The sequence below is a fragment of the Choristoneura fumiferana genome, chromosome Z, assembly GCF_025370935.1.
Source record: "Choristoneura fumiferana chromosome Z, NRCan_CFum_1, whole genome shotgun sequence".
Classification (NCBI taxonomy): domain Eukaryota; kingdom Metazoa; phylum Arthropoda; class Insecta; order Lepidoptera; family Tortricidae; genus Choristoneura; species Choristoneura fumiferana.
In genome coordinates, this window is record NC_133472.1 from 9663214 (window position 1) to 9678356 (window position 15143).

The 15143-nt window shown below is 38.2% G+C and overlaps 1 long non-coding RNA gene across 1 annotated transcript; it reads left to right on the plus strand.

The window, feature by feature from the left end:
• The first annotated feature begins 6782 nt into the window (after nt 1-6782).
• On the plus strand, nt 6783-14142 carry LOC141426488 (uncharacterized). Its single transcript, XR_012451238.1, has 2 exons — nt 6783-7281; nt 10045-14142. It is a non-coding gene; the product is annotated as an uncharacterized lncRNA (long non-coding RNA).
• The last annotated feature ends 1001 nt before the right edge of the window (nt 14143-15143 follow it).

The following is a 15143-nucleotide window of genomic DNA, read 5'->3' on the forward strand; positions in this document are numbered from 1 at the left end:
TTATGTAAATTGAGTGACAATACAATAATCTGGTAGTGGCATCCTGGTAGTCCGGCTAGCATCGTTCCGCAGGACGGAAAACTCTTCAACAGTTAATGGCATCGACTTGAAATTGTAACCTATTAAATATATAATCCTAATGATAATAAATTTGAAAGTTTGTAAGTGAGTGAGTTTGTGAGTGAGTATGTTTTGTTTACTTCGTGCACGCTGAAACGGCACGCAGATTTGGATGAAATTATGGTACAAAAATAGTTTATTAACCTGGATAAAAACAACTTGGATATTGAAATACTTTTTATTCCGATATTCCAGGGATAGGAATAAAATCTCGAATTAATAACCGCTAGGCTTAGAGACATGAAATTGGTATGTACATAGCTGGACATTTGGAATAACACATAGGCTCCTTTATCCTGATATTCTTACGGGATAGGGATAAAATCTTGAAATAACAACCGCTGGGTTTAGAGTCATGAAATTTGGCATGGTTGGTTTAATTTAACGTCAGTGAAACCACGATGTAATTTTAGGGAATTCCCACGAGAATTTAATAAAATCCCGGAATTTCAATTCAACTGCTGTATCTATTGATTTACGCGTGCGAAGCCGCGGTAAACGCTAATAATAATATCACGGACAATTACACCAATTGACCTAGTCCCAAAGTAAGCTTAGCAAAGCTTGTGTAATGGGTACTAAACAACGGATAAATATAATTATATAGATAGATACATACTTAAATACATATTAAACACCTAAAACCATGCAAATGTAGTGACAATGCAAGTACAGGTAACAGTAAACGTACAGTCAGCAAATGTACTAAAAATGTTTTTTACCAAAAACTTATTATTTATGTAAGATGTAATGTGTCATGGTTTTTTTTTCAAGATTTTATTTACTTTCACCTGTCCCGTTGTCTGTCTATCTGTCTGTCTGTCTTTAATCAAATCTTGCAAGTTAAATTTGACCAACTTCCAGTAGTTGGATTGACAATCGATATACTTATGTAGATTACGTGATAATCTGACAATACAATAATCTGGTAGTAACATCCTGGTAGTCCGGCCAGGATCGTCTCCACAGGTCGGAACTCCTCAATAGTTATAGGCATCGACTTGAAATTTGGTATGCAAATGTAGTTTGGGTGAAAATTAAAGTACAGTCAACAAAAAGGGCAGTTATCAAAAAAAAGCTTGTATTGTAAATTAAATTTTTACCAAAACTTATTGAATTTGCAAGCCATCGAGCAATTTTTAATTATTTTGTTTCTTGGAATCATATATAATATACATATAATATTATATATGTTTCTCATTCTCTTATTGTATGTTAAGTTTCAAGGTGGATGCAAGCCGCTTACAACCGAGGGAACGGGAGGTCTATGGGAGAGGCCTATGTCCAACAGTGGACGTCCTATGGCTGATGATGATGATGATATGTATGTTTCGTGATAATACAATAATCTGGTAATGAAATTGTGTTGGCCCGGTCACAGTTATCTCCGCATGATGTAACTCTTCAACATTTAGTGGTATCGACTTGAAACGTGGTACACAGACGTACCTAGTTTGGATGACAATGTAAGTAGGTTCAGTCAACGAAACAAAATGTGCAGTTAGCAAACAAAATACAAAAACTTGTTATATTTTGTATATACCTATTGGTATTGATTCCAGCCAGTAGCTAGTTATAGGTGGTGCGCTGTCTGTCATCGAATCACGCACACACACACACACACACACACATTCAGTCAGTATTTTTCATTTATTATTTTGCAAGCTTTATTTAACTTGCAATGTATATGTATGTGCGGTTCAAACTTTGCAAGTTGAATTTGACCCACTTTCAGTTGGATAGACTTGAAATTCGGCATACTTACTCAGTAAATCTTGTGACAATACAATAATTTGGTAGTGTCACCCGAGTGGTCCAGCCACCAGCCAGACGTCTCGATCGTCAGGACGCAACTCCTCAACGGTAAATGGCATCGACTTGAAATTGGTACAAAAAGTACTAATTTGGATGACAATGCAAGTACAGTTAAAAAAAACTTCAGTCAGCAAAAAAGCTTGTATTTAAAAGTACAATACAAAAAATGATGATGATAATGATGAGATGATGATGATAACGATGATAATGATGATGATCATGATGATGTGATAATGATAATGATGACGACGACTACAACTACGATGATGATGATTATAAATGAAATTGTTTCGACGACAATGGTTTTTTTATTTGAATCTGTTAAACCTTCTTGTTTATATTTTTAATATTAAACACCCTGGCCATTTTTGATATGTGTGTATTTTGTATTTTGAATATTGTTCTGTTATTCTGCTTTGTCTACTGTCATTACTTCTGTCTTGTGTCGCATACTGTTAACACAATATACTCGTTTTACCCCTGCTACTCTCGTTTCCTTCAATTGGTTATGGGCCCAGAGTCGCGTAATAAAAACGAAGAAACAGTGCTAAGTATAAAAAGTGCTATGAGTTAAAAAATTCATCGGCGATACAAAAATCGTCGGCACCAATGGCAACGTCAACGTCATCAGGTTCCGTAAGCATAACAAAGCTCAACGGCAAGAACTTCAGCACGTGGATATTTTCCTTAGAGTGCATGCTCATCGATCTCGACCTTTGGGACGTCTCCTCAAAACCCATCGAGACGTCAGACCCAATCGTGAAGAAGAAGGATGCAAAAGCACGAGCGAAGATCTGCCTCGCCTGCGACGAATCGGTTTACCCGATCATCAGGTCAGCCACATCAGCGTATGAAACCCTAGAATCTTTAAAGAAAGCCTACGCTGACCACGGCTTGACAAGACGCCTTAGCCTAATCAAGAAATTGTTAGCACTGAAGTTCGACGGTAACATGCAACAATATGTCAACAATATGCTAGCGACACAGCAAGAGCTGCAAGGAATCGGAGCCGCAGTTGAAGACGAGTTCCTTGCTATTATAATGCTGGCGGGACTCCCAGAGTCGTTCAAGCCACTCGTCGTCACACTGGAGCACGCGAACATCAAGCTTACATCGGAGAATGTGGTGACAGCTCTTCTCAAGGAAGGCCTTAGAGCTGAACCCACCACATCCAGTACCCAAGGACCTGACTACACCGCGCTACACGTCAAGCCATCTAATAAATTATTTTGTAAATATTGTAAAAAGTTAGGGCACGTAGTTTCGCAGTGTAAGAGCATCAAAATTAACAAAAACAAGAATGTTTCGGCGGTCAAATCATTCAATACATCCGAATTCACACTTTCATCTTGTTTTGCTAATATTCCTCCCACAGGTCAACAAGACTGGTTCATTGATTCTGGCGCAACTTCCCATATGAGTAACAGGAGCGAATGGTTTTCTGATCTATCATCCCATACGATCCCTATTACAGTTGCGAATAAAGAACAATTACTGAGTCATGGTAAAGGTACTGTAAATATGAATATATCTCCTAGTGTAAGTAAAATAAGCGATGTTTTATATATTCCTGGCCTAGCTACCAATTTGCTTTCTGTTAGCAAATTAAATCAAAATGGTTTCGATGTTTTGTTTACATCGAAAGGCGCGAGTATTTTTCCTAGCGGAGGTTGTCAAGTGACAACTAATGTCATTGCCACAGGCTCAAACCATAAAGGCATGTACAAACTAGATGTAAGTTCGAGTACCGCCTTGCTTACCAATAGTAAAGAGTCTGCTATGTTGTGGCATAGACGCCTTGGCCATATCAATGTCAAATGTTTAAACATTTTAAAAAATAAAACGTTGGCATAGACTACGCAGGTAGTTTGAACGAAACTTGTGTTCCGTGTTTACAAGGTAAACTTTCTAAGAGACCTTTCCCGAACTCTACTAGTAAGTCGAGTTGCGTATTGCAGCTTATTCATTCGGACTTATGTGGTCCTATGAGTACGCACTCGTGGGGCGGAGCCCTTTACTTACTAACATTTACAGACGACTTTAGTCGCAAAACTTTTGGATATCTTTTAAAAACAAAAGACGAAGTTTTTAGTAAATTTGTAGAGTTTAAGCATTTAGTAGAGAATCAAACAGGGCATAGGATCAAGATTCTACGTTCGGACAACGGCCGTGAATACGTTAATCACGGGCTGTCAACCTTCTTAAAGGAGAACGGAATTATCCATCAGACCACAATTCCGTATACCCCTGAGCAGAATGGAATTTCAGAACGCGCGAACCGATCCATAATGGAGAAAGCCAGATCTATGCTCCAGGACTCGCAGTTACCAAAGGCATATTGGGGAGAAGCTGTCAACACAGCTATTTACTTAAAAAATCGTACGCCTACTCAAGCTCTTAAGAATCAGATTCCAGAAGAGATATGGACTGGCACGAAAGTTAACCTGTCTCATCTGAGAGTCTTCGGCTGCCAAGCTCACGTTCTCGTACCCAAAGAAAAACGTACGAAACTTGACGCAAAGACGCAAACGTGCATCTTCGTTGGCTACGCAACCGAGAGCAAAGGCTATCGACTCGTCAATTCCCAAAATCCTCGAGTAATAATAATTGCAAGAGATGTTGTCTTCATTGAAGAAAAACCTTCACAGCAGTCCAATCAAAATTCACCTCAAATCGACATGCCAGAATCCCAGCAAGAATCAACTCAAGTCCAAATACCGATCTTCGAACAGCCAGTACCACCAATAAATGTTCATGCGCAGCCTGACATCCAGACACCACCTGTGTCATTACAGCTCGAACCCGAACCTGTGCAAGTAGAACCTCAACCTGTTCCTGAACCTGAACCAGAAGCCATACAACCAGACCAAGCACCAGAACGGAGATACCCGTCAAGAGACAGGCATCCTCCTGCGCGGTATGTTTGTACAGTGCAGATGACTTCAGAGGAACCTGAAACATATAAAGAGGTCACAGAGCATCCGCAAAAGGATCAATGGTTTGAAGCCATGCAGGCTGAATATAATTCATTAATGAAACATGGGACATGGACATTAGTGGACAGACCCAAAGATCGCAAGACCACAAAGTGCAAGTGGGTCTTCAAACTTAAAAAGGACACAAGCGGACAAGTTGTGAAATACAAAGCACGGCTTGTAGCCAAAGGATTCACACAAGTTGAAGGAGTTGACTACGGCGAAACCTTCTCGCCAGTTGCAAGACTGTCTTCAGTGCGGATTTTGATGGCATTCGCAGTTGAATTAAATTGCCAAATTGACCACTTGGATGTGGAAACGGCATTTTTAAATGGTGATTTAGAGGAGGAAATTTACATGGAGCAACCTGAAGGCTTCTCAACTGACCCTAAACATAAAGTTTGTCTACTTAAAAAGTCTCTTTATGGCTTGAAACAAGCGCCACGTCAGTGGAATAAAAAGGTATGTGACGCAATGTCCGCCTTATCATTGACACAAGCCACGAGTGAACACTGTCTCTACTACAGACGAGACGGAAACGACATACTAGTCGTAGCAGTATTCGTCGACGATTTTTTCATACTGTGCAACAACGACCGGCTTAAAGCCGAGTTTAAAAACGGACTTAAAACGTTTTTCACAGTTAAAGACTTAGGTCTTCTCAAGGACTGTCTAGGTATGAGAGTTATCCAAAAGAATGGTTCACTCACTCTCGACCAAACGAACTATATCGATAAATTAATCGATAAATATAATATGAACGACGCTATATCCGTCACTACACCTATGGAACCTGGACTTAAACTTACCTTACCAGAGAAGGAAGATGAAGTTGAAGTGCCTTATCGGGAACTTATCGGCTCGTTAATGTACGTTTCGATTGGTACGAGACCCGACATTGCTCATACGGTCTCGTATCTATCACAATTCAACGCACATTACGGGGGGTACACTGGAAAGCCGCTAAGAGGGTCCTTCGTTACCTCAAAGGTACCAAAGACCTCAAACTACACTTCACTAAAGGCCAGAACTACCCAGTAGGTTACGTAGACGCAGACTATGGGAGCAACATATTAGATAGGCGATCATTTACTGGTTATGCATTCCTAATGAGTGGAGCACCTGTCTCCTGGGAAGCGCGAAAACAGCGCACTGTCGCGCTATCTACCACAGAGGCAGAGTACATGGCTCTCGCAGAAGCCTGCAAGGAAGCTATTTACTTAAAGTCACTCATATCGGAAGTATTCGCCATCACTCATCCCATAATCATACACACAGACAATCAAAGTTCCATTAAACTTGCACACAATAACACTTATCACGCACGCACAAAACATATCGACATCAAACACCACTTCATACGAGACACACTGACACACCACGACCTACATCTCAAATACATTCATACGAATGACATGATCGCCGATATTCTTACTAAACCTTTGGCAAAGCTCAAGCACTGCAAGTGCGCCAATCAGTTAGGTTTAAGTTAGATTAGGCTTTCATAGTAGGTTTATTATTTTTGTGTGTACAGTTAGTCTTAAGTAGGTGTAATATATTGTATATATAGGGTGTTATTTTTCTTATGTTTGTGTTAGTGTTAAGTTAGTGTATAGTTTAGATTTTTGATATGTCTACTTGTATATATTGTATATATACAGGGTGTTTATATTACGGGGGGTGTTAAACCTTCTTGTTTATATTTTAATATTAAACACCCTGGCCATTTTTGATATGTGTGTATTTTGTATTTTGAATATTGTTCTGTTATTCTGCTTTGTCTACTGTCATTACTTCTGTCTTGTGTCGCATACTGTTAACACAATATACTCGTTTTACCCTGCTACTCTCGTTTCCTTCAATTGAATGGATGGCAAACGAGCAAGTGGGTCTCTTGATGGTAAGAGTCAGTAAGAGATCACCACCGCTCATAAACATCTGCAACACCAGGGGTATTGCAGATGATGGTGATGATGTGATGTTTATGATGACGATGATGATGATGATGAGTCGCGGGCAACAGCTTGTTATTTGATAAGAGCGTTTTATACCTGCATAACAACAAAGCCGAAAGAAATTTTTAGCAGTGTTATGTCTATGTTTTGCGTAGGTACCTATATGTATCACAACAACGCTGCTTGATTGATTTCAAAGAAAAGGGACGCTATTTGACATGTAAATGACACGAATTCACAGGGACTCTTCAACGTGATTGTGATTGTGACAAAGTGTATAATTTGAGTTCAGATAGAGATAACTAGTGTATGTAAACCTACTTAGTAGTCATTTCTAATTTAAAAAACTAATTTCAGGAATTAGACTAATTTTTACTAAAAATCATCTAATTGGACTCCAGTGGATCACTTAGAAGGTAAGACCTGCTTTGCTTCTTTTTGTCACAAATAAGTAATTTCACATTATCATCACAATACAAGTAATATGCAGTAGATCGACTTCATACTAGCGCACGAATCGACGCACGCACAGCCAAGCGTCAATTACACGACCGCTAACCAATGCCTCCAACCAAGCGCCACGCAGTCCGGTCGCTGGTCGCCCGCTCTATTCACCCTCGTTACGATTCCGTAACGTGGCTATATAGCGCTTAGTACTAACTCTTCATAAGAATGAGATTTTTTTGGGCTGATAGTTTCTGTTGTAATATTTGGTGGAAAGTGCTGGAAGAGAATTAAATAACTGATTTGTAAGATATGAGTTAGCAAAAAGATGTTCATTGACAACAGTGTTTATTTCGAGTAACTAACCAGGCAATACATAAAGAAAAAATATAACTATATAAACAAGTCTGCACAACAGACGTTACTTACTATCTACAACAGTTACAACGGAGAATTAGTGAAGATTGGGAACAGCAATTGAATATAAAAAAAAAATTAGAGATGCGAGACTGGATTCGAAACCATGATCCTTCTTGAATGGCCATATTAGTAGGTCGAACTACTCTGTTACCACGTACCTTTTTACCCTAACTGAAGCGAAGGTTATGTTTTGGACCTGTGTGTATATATTTAAGTATGTACGTATGTTCCTATGTTCGCTCGTAACTACTCAACGGTTTAACCAATTGTGACAAGTGACGTCATTACATTTGTCTTATTAGCGTGAGGGTCACTTATTGGGTAAATAAAATTCTTATGAAGTCAAAGTTTAAGGTGTGTGTGTGTGTGTGTAGATGTAATTTTGTTGAGCTTAAATAATCTGAACTACTGTTGATGCACCACCTGCTGTAAACTACGTAGTCCTAATATTATTATATTTGGCTCTCTGTTGCCAAATATAAACTCCAGGCTCCAGCACTGCGGTGTGGAATGTCAATTTTGGATCTATATTGGAATCCATAACAACTTATGTCATAATGATATTTTGCCATAATGTCATTCCATAATTTTTTTCCTAATATTGAATATCCTAATGCTTATTTGCACTAATTTCGTAAGTACTAATTAACATATTATGTCCTTATACTCACATGTCCAAATATTGGTTGACATAATCACTTTTGTACTAAACTGGTTTGGAAACTTCACACACCGTTGAATCATCCCCCTTACCACTAATATAATAAATGCGAAAGTTTGTAAGTCTGTTTGTTTGTTTGTTACCCCATCACTTCAAAACCGCTGAACCAATTTAGATAAAATTCGGTACCTACATAGATAGTTTGAGTCCCAGAAAAGGCCATAGGACAGTTTTTATCCCGGGAAATTGCATATAATAGTAGTAAATAATAATACACTAAAAAAAATGCCACTTTATAAATAATTTTAAATAAAATACTTTTCTGACTGCTGTTCTTTTTTGTAGGGGTCGCAGTTCTAACCTAACCTATTTTTCTGGCTGCGGTTCGTTTCTGTAGGAGTCGCAGTTCTAACCTAACCTAACTTACTTTTCTGGTACCGGTTCGTCACTGTTGGGAACTCAGTTGTAACGTAATATACTTTTCTGGCTCGCAAGTCGCTGTTTACCTACAAGTGCTCTGTTATGACAATTAATATTATGGATTTTAATATTATTACTCGTAAGTTTTATGTCTTACTATATTAGTACAAAACATATTAGGGATGTAGAGTATTAGGACATGTAATATTATGGCTTATGATTATTAGGACAAAAAATCATTAAGGCAAAAATAGGATATGTCAAAAGTGTTTATGGCAAAAGTGTTATGGCATTTGAGTTTAGGACAAACGATATTATGGATTACGAAGGGGACCCGTCAATTATATCTCCAGTCGAGTAAGCTGTGCATTATCCGTCAGTCAGTCATACAGTAGGTAACGTTACTCTTATTAATAAGTTATAAACCTCAACCAGTTTAGTGAAATTACAAAATAAGATAAAAGGTCAACTCGATTTTATGGTTCGGTACCCAAAACCCTATTACTAAGACTTCGTTGGTCGTTTGTCCGTCCGGCTGTCACCAGGCTGTATCTCAAGAACCGTGAGAGTTAGACAGTTGAAATATTCACAGATTATGCGGCCTCTATAACAACAAATACTAAAAACAGAATAAAATAAATATTTAAAGAGGGCTCCCATAAAACAAACGTGTTTTTTTTTGCCTTTTTTTTGCTAATGTCCAATGAATATTGTATAGATGGTGCGCAACCCTTTGTGCGCGAATCAAACTCGCAGTCGGTCGGTTTCATTTCACTACACTTGTTTAGCAATTTGATAAAATCCCTCTGTTACGCGTCAGTGACGAAACGAACTCGCAAAGTCAACTCTATGATCTCTCTCTCTCTCTCTCTCTCTCTCTCTCTCTATGATAAAAGTCTGAATAAAAAAAAACTCCAAACGAAGGTCGAGGCCGGGCTGCCGCCTCACTCGCCGCCCTTGCCCTTCAACCTGACCCAACAGAGTCGCATCCGCTCCACCTACATCGATCTCGCTCGCTTCACTCGCTCGATCCGCAGCAGTGAAGATATTATTTTGGCGGAGCAGGTTTAGGTTTTTGATCAAATGACTTTTTTTCTTGGCCGGTTTATTAAGAATTATCTCCTAAATGTATGGAAAAAAAGATAAACTTAAAATTATAAATGAGTTTTATTTTGTTCCTTCGTTTGTCTTTCCTTTTACTGTTTTTGCTCACTAAATATATTTAACTTTTCAGATTCATAATGGACTTCAAATTATTTTCTGAGACAAGTACGTAATACATAACAAAGTACAAAGCAAATAGTATTAGCGATTTTGTATTAAAATTCACCAATACTCTTAGCTTGTACTTTACCTATTATGCAATTGGGCCCGGTAGTCTCATGGATAGGAGCCGAAGATTCAACAGTTACTTACAGCTCTTGCTACATAAGTACTAAATACCTTTACAGATTGATTAAACCACCGTTCTTATTTCAAAAAATGACAATCATCGAAAACAGTACCATATTGTCAAATAATATATACGTCTCTTTCAGTTTGGGCGTGACGTCAGTGAGGTGTCAATTGTTCGTTACCTATATGATTTGATTATTTATGACTTTCAATATTTTTTGATTTTACAAGATCTTGCGGATTAAATTGAGGAATATATAGGTTGTCACAAAAATATAAGTATAACCACTAAAGACAACATGTAGTATCGAATCGTGAATATAATTATTTTTTTGTTTTTAAGAAATCTATTGTTATAAAATAAAGATACAACTTTTACCATGAATAGACTTACGACTGATTACGATGAAGCATACCTAGACACTTGGTAAAACTATAAGCTGTAAATGTCTGCACTATAAAGATATTATACACCGTGTTATTTTTGATTGTTAACTTTGAGGGGGCACTATAGTCAAACGAAGTTAATTTCTCCAAGACACTAGAATCCTAACTCTTACTGTGTAAAAGATAGTCAAAAATTAAGTTAATTAATTATTAGCTGTAAATCCCACGATCGAGCGACGACATCCACACTGCAGCAGACAATAGACATTATTTTTCTAAGACTTAATTTCTTTAGGGGATTGCAGTTTTTCTCACTCACTTCTCAATCTAAGTTATATGATATAGGAATTATCAATGACAAAAGTAGAACAGCCATCTCAACTACTTTGTTTTTTTTTTTACTGCTGCTAAGAACTACGCTAAGTATACAAGATCTATTTTGGATGCTGCCTCTACTTTATGGGTGAGTAGGTAAGGGTAATTTTAGGACCTTGTAAAATAGTCTCCCTATTATTAAAAATGTTATAATTATCTTTGTTTTATTCTTTCATGCTCAAGATATCGTTTACGTGATTTGCATACTTCTATTTCGTGATATATTCGTACTGACGCCACAACACATAGCGGAGCTGTCTAAACATTTAAAAATTATCGGAACACGCATTTACGTAATGCACAATAAAAATATAATCATGTTCAGATATTCTTCAGCACCTAGACAGCTTCCACGCTTATGGTGGTGACTGTACAGTAAGTACTACATAATATATTTTTGTACCTATAGGTGAACTGAAATATTTACTTTGCTCACCCACGACCTTTATAATAATATCTTTATATCTTTTACTATTTCTAACATCTGGTAGTATGGTGAACGTTTGTGTTGCTCTAAAGATGAGATCTGGTCGAGTTCGAAACGCGTCAGTGTAGTGTGGTGGTGGTGATAGATGTGTTTGATGATTTGTGCGTATTCCGACAGTGTGCAGGTGGAGGAACTGCATGAACACACATTTCATGCATAAACGTAGCTATTATAAAGTCACGGGTGAGCAAAGCAATTGATTCAGTTCATTGATATTATGAACCTCCGCAAAGTATAGGATTGCCGTTGGGGCCGAAAAGTACTCGTACTGCTAAAATGTATTCCTTATTTCTGTTCCTTGTAAAGGTTGCCTGGAAGAGATCGCTCTGAAGCGATAAGGCCGCCTATTGCTTACCTTAGAAAATCTCTATGTATATACTTGTGTTCTCTGTACTGTTTACTGTTTTTTGGTGTGCAATAAAGAGTTATTGTATTGTATTGTATTGTACTCGAGTGGAGACCGCGGATCGGCAAGCGCAGCGTAGGACGTCCACCAACGAGATGGACGGATGATTTGGTTAAAGCCGTGGGTCCACGGTGGGGGCCGCTGCCAACCGAAGCAACTGGAGGTTATGGTTGGAGCCCTCTGTCCAACAGTGAACGTCCTACTGCTGAGATGATCATGATGATGATGATGATTTTCATAACGTCTTCTCACTAAATTGACCACTTCTCACTGTGACCAGAGACCAATTCGAACAATGAACCACTTTCTAAATTGTCAATATCTTATAATGACAGTGTACTAAGTTTACAATTTCTTTAGACCAATGTCATTTCATTGGTTACATACTCTGAGAATATAAATCCTATTTCAGGTTCATCTCTATCTGTTCATAATTTTATTCCGCATATTGCTAAATTTTACATTTCAGAATACTTTTGCGTTATACTGATAGGCTGCATGACCTATTGCTTCTTAGACCACCTGTGTTTTAGTTTTTTTAGACTAAATGATACTATTCCATACATCTGGTTTTCAGTAGGAAAATCAGTACATATAGGTATTCATGCTCCTACTAGTAGGAGAATTAGTATAATATTGTGTTCGTGCTCCTACCAGTAGGAGACTGTAGTAGGAGCACGAATTTGCATCTGTTTCGAGCAATCCAAGCTATACCAGATAGAGGGCGCTCGTGCCTAAAATACCATGCGCCACATTACAAAATCGAAGATTACACAAGAAAGTGTTTTTTTTTTGTGGAATGTCTTATTTTGGGCATCTGGTATAGTGGGAATTTTAATGAATAAGTAATGTAGTATTTTGAAAAATGTGATATTTTAGGCACGAGCGAGGGAAAATCGCTGCGTGGCTATAGCTACCGTCCTGCACAAAGGGAAAAATCCCTCCCGACCCGTGGTCCAACTGCTATCTGGTTGCACCACGGGAACCTAAACTTACCCAGGATGGTTCAATTCTCAGACTACTTTTTTTTCTGCAACTTATTGCTGCGACCCGTGGTACAACTGAAGGGCTATTGTCCAACGGGCATATGAACAATTGCTATGTTGAACCATTTGCACCATGGGGATGTAAAATTACCTTGGGTCATGTGTATCAGAATAGGTACTATCATTACTGCATTTTTATAAAATTAAAAGTCTCATGAAACCCAACAACTATGTAGTTTATTCTGAATACAGTGAAACCAACAGTCCGAACCCCGATTCCACAGAGTTCAAGTGGTAGTTCAACTAGTTAAACTAATTGGACCCACCCAGTAGGACCATGGATAAACATACTTTCCAGAATTGGACTACTGATTTTGCTTCTCCGTGGTGCAACCGGTTGACGATGAGTAAACTTGCTTCCCCGTGGTGCAACCAGTTGGACATAGTAGTTGGACCACGGGTCGGGAGGAAAAAAAAGTTCATAAGATTAGTTCCTAAACCGCAATCGGTTCGCATCAAGAAGGAATTTTGCTCATACGCGTGTAGGGTGAGCACTGAAAGACTCCGGTCGTCGTCAAGCAGCTAATCATCAATTGAGTAAATAGGTAAGTATCTCTTGTAAGTATAAATATATTCAGATGTAATCTCGGTATTTCTTGCAATTTGTGGGAATTCTTGAACGAATTTCTACCACTTGGTTGAAATACTGGGCATACCGTTCAAAACGAGATCCGATTTGCTTTGGAGTCAGAATGTTCTTTATTTATCGTAGAAACATGTAGATGCCTACATGTAGCCTGTATTCTCATTATTCATACTAAATACAAATAAATATATAGGAAGTAAAGTTCTGAATTTACCGTCGAAAACTCCAAAACAAATTCCTTCGGATCTAACAAAAAATGTACTTGGAATGATTCAAGCGTAATCTAATCGCTAATATAACGCAAGCGTAATACTTGCAACATTTTTATAGTATTAACTTGCATCCAGCAGCAACACGCTTGAACGCATTCAGGTCTTCCTCGAGCAGCTAGCACAATAAAGCTCTACACCTGGAAATTCACAACTATATCTAAGAATTTTTATTATCTGGCACACCCACGACACAAAACGACAATTGAAAACATGGAGACTGTACTAGCTCCCCAGAGGTCCTCGCTTACTACCGTACGATGCCCACCAGCACCGTCGTAAAGCGTTAGGTCTGCCCTTTTAAGGACACAGCAGTACCTGTCTTGAAAAATTACACGGAAATTCTAAAGCTTATAAGGAAAAAGACCCTCTAGATATATATAAACAACCAGACCACGATAATGATGATGGTGATGATGATGATAGTATTATCCACGTATAAATAAAGATTCAAAATATGAAACGTCGTTTCCAGCAGGATTCTACATACCGATAGCTTCAACGAGGCTGTTTCCTTTCCAGCCTACTATGTACCACTACACATGAACTGTTTTACGCATCAGGGTAGTTGACACACTTATACAGCATTACGGCCTTCCGTTCTTCAGCTTTCCAAAATGACCATTTCTGTACCTCGGTATACATACAATACAAAGAATTATCGCAACCTTCAACTCAAAAGATAACTGCAATCAAGACTGGTAGGTAGAATAAAACACGGAAAGATTTCGTCTCCAATATTCGAAGAAATAGGAGTAACACTCGCATGTAATGCATGATTATCAAAGTATGTATGTCACAAGAGCATCATATGTGGTTACCAACTTGAGCACAATATCATACTCGACAATCTCCAAGTCCAAAGCCAAAAATCACATAAGATTAGATTCCTGGGACTCTAACACGATTCATCTAATTCTATATCGTCGCATATGAAACACTCATATTATCTAGATATTTGAACATTTTAAGGGCAAAAGTACAGTTGATACAAATATTCGTGACCCGAAAAAAAATATATGAATATTTTGTAGTAGCTTACGCCGAAAGCCTTCCGAAAGCCTAGAAAAGTGATGCAATAATTTTTCACTAGTTGGCGCTGTCTATTTGCATGTGTGCGTGAGCTCCTAGTGTCCGTATAAGGCTGTACCTGACACCTAAATTTGAGCCCTGAAATCTCAGAATTGGCACACTATTTCCGTTCGACTGTAGTCTCAAAAAATCGGCAATTCTAAATTGTTTTCGCAAATAATAAACTCAACTATTAGTATTCTACGGATATTCTAAAAATTACAAAAAAACATCACGAAAATTCGACAGTCTGATTTTTAACGCCATCTGACGAGACTTTTACCATGAGCTAACGTGAGCAGCCGCCTTAA